The sequence below is a fragment of the Macadamia integrifolia genome, chromosome 5 (genome assembly GCF_013358625.1).
Source record: "Macadamia integrifolia cultivar HAES 741 chromosome 5, SCU_Mint_v3, whole genome shotgun sequence".
Taxonomy (NCBI): domain Eukaryota; kingdom Viridiplantae; phylum Streptophyta; class Magnoliopsida; order Proteales; family Proteaceae; genus Macadamia; species Macadamia integrifolia.
In genome coordinates, this window is record NC_056561.1 from 6,814,970 (window position 1) to 6,817,704 (window position 2,735).

The following is a 2,735-nucleotide window of genomic DNA, read 5'->3' on the forward strand; positions in this document are numbered from 1 at the left end:
GGGGGAGTTGAGAAGAAACAAGCAATAAAAGGGGAAGGATACAATTCATCGATCAGTGATTACTATTTAACGGCGACAACAGGTCCCCAACTCCCCATACATTACTATCTGGTGTATCTTATCCGTTAAGTAATCATAATATTACGCCTTGTAAAATTGCAATAGTCTATTCTTCCTGGCTTCACATTATGATGAGCTTTAGTTTTGAAAGAATCGGTGACAACCTTGATATTATTCATGAAGGCTGTTTTATGCTCTTGCTTACGCTCAAAATGACCACTTCATATCTCAGGCAATGCCCTATTCGGAGGACTGAAATTTTGTCCTCCCCATGCTACAAAAGAAGCACGGTAAGTTAAACTATTGAATATAGACTTTGTCCAATATCCTATATCCTGACCAATAGTGACATAACCACTGATTCCTTGTTCCAATACCCTGTCAAGAAAAAAAACCTCAGATATAGCTCCTAGTTTTAGTAGGGTAGTGACGTCTTTTCACAACCCTCAAAATCAAGAGTTGTGTATGGACAAGGGGATTAAAGACGGGCAACACTTTTTCTCACTTAATTTAAATGAGGGAAAAGAACACTCCTTGGTCATGTGGCCTTCGTGTAGGCACATATGGGAATCAATAAGGGGTGGGTTTTTTGAGTTTCACAGGGGTGTGGGCATCATTTTGCCGCCCTCTGTGTCTAGGTGCAAGGGCTGCACGCAAGCAAGAAGTGTTTTTCCCCATATAAATATTTGGTTGTTTAAATTTATTTTGATATGAAATAGAAGAAGCTCCAACTTACAGGGAATTAGGAAAAAAGAGTGGTTAAAAAGAAAAAAAACATTATAGCGACAGTATTTTATCTGGCCAAAAAAAAAAAAAAAAAAAACTTTTTAGTGGTGGTAAAACTTTTTTGCCACAAATGTATTAATTATTTATTAGGAACACTTCTATTTTGCTAGACACTGGCGACACTTACTAAATCCGATTACAATATACAGTGGCGATTAAAAAAAAAAAAAAAACCTCAAAATAGTCTATCTATTTGACATTTTTAGAAGCACAATAAATATAGTCACAGTTTCTACCTTAATTGTAGAAGTACAGATGGAGAATTGAACCTGATACTGTGCGTCTATCCACACAAATTCCATGCCTATCTACACTTAAACCCAGTTCATGGTTTTTTCTTGAGGTTTACCTAGTCTGCCCGTAAATCTTGTTGCTTTCCCTGATGGAGGGTGGTTTATTATTGATTGTTTACTTTCTCTGGCAGTTCTTGCAAGGGGAAGTTCCATTTTTTTTTGGTAATGAGGGGTCCTTTTGTTTCGTGGGCTTTGTCGAATATATAGATAATTCACCGAAAAAAGAAAGCAAAAATAGGAGGAAAGGCCTTAAAAAATTATTTGTTCTTATTACTATGCTCTCCGGTACATTAGTCTGATTAGTAGAATGGAAACGGATAATGGGCCGAAATGGGCTTCAGTGCCATCTCCGCTGAAAATTTTGTGGTAACAAATGACAGGTGGATGAGACCATCTACCGCTGGGTCCAATATGGACTATTTGGTGACCCCAGAAAGGATAAGAAACCACACAATATCTCAATCTGACTTTGTCAATGGTATTGAATCAGAATTCAGAAGCATTATGTAATGATAAATTGGCCATGGGTCTGGTGCAATAGAAGGTAATAAGTAATGATATTGAAGTCCTCATGGAAGGTAATGGGTTGATAGATTTTGAAGGCCCACAAAGCCCATAACCACACTCTCTCTCTCTCTCTCTCTCTCTCTCTAGCTATCTAGGACATTCAAAACTATTAAGAATATAATTATTTAGTCCAAACACATTAAGGATTGCTATTCAACAACTAACGTATGGGTCCCCCATGCATTACTACTGGTGGCCTCCCATAATCAGGGTAGGATTCATAATATCCTACTGTGCAACAATGAGGATCATCTATTCTACCTGGGCTTACATTCTCAGGATCGATGAAGTACTGAGAACTGTTGACAACTTGGACATCCTTTAGGTAGGCTGTTTTATGGCTTTCCTTAGCTTCAAAATGACCACTTCCCATTTGAGGTAATGCCCTATTGGGATGGCAGAAGACTTCTCCCCATGATACAAAAGAAGCAGTGTCACCTAAACTTGTGAATATAGACTTTGGCCAATATCCTATTGGCACAAATTTATTAGTTTCAAGAAAACTCAACCACCAGTGCCAAGTTTTACCACCCAATTAATTGGGTGTTAAAAAAAAAAAAAACCACATTAATTGGGTTATGTTTTTTCAAGAGGCTGATAATATTTGAAGGACAAAGTTTTTCTTCACCGGCCAGAAACGTGTAAATCTTATTGAGAACAAAGTTTTTTGTCGAAGATCAGTCATTGTGTCGAAGACGCAAGGAGAGTGCAATGACCACCCATCCCCCTCCTGAGGTCTGGGCGTAGGCATAGGGGACTATTGGACAAAAAAACACTTGCCCTTCATTTTGTACAGTCACTCAGATAGAGAAAATCTGTTCACTCATGGGTCCTAGTAGTCGTATGAGAATCTTGAAACAATTGTGAGAATAATTCAGACATGGGCAAGTCATTTTGACATCCCAGTGGGGGATTCTCTTCACTTACAACGAAAGAATACTTTAGCCTTTTTTTGGGTACCAGTCTACATGCACAAAAAGTGACGAACTAAGAAATTAAGTGTTTCTACCATCCAAAAAAAAAAAAAAA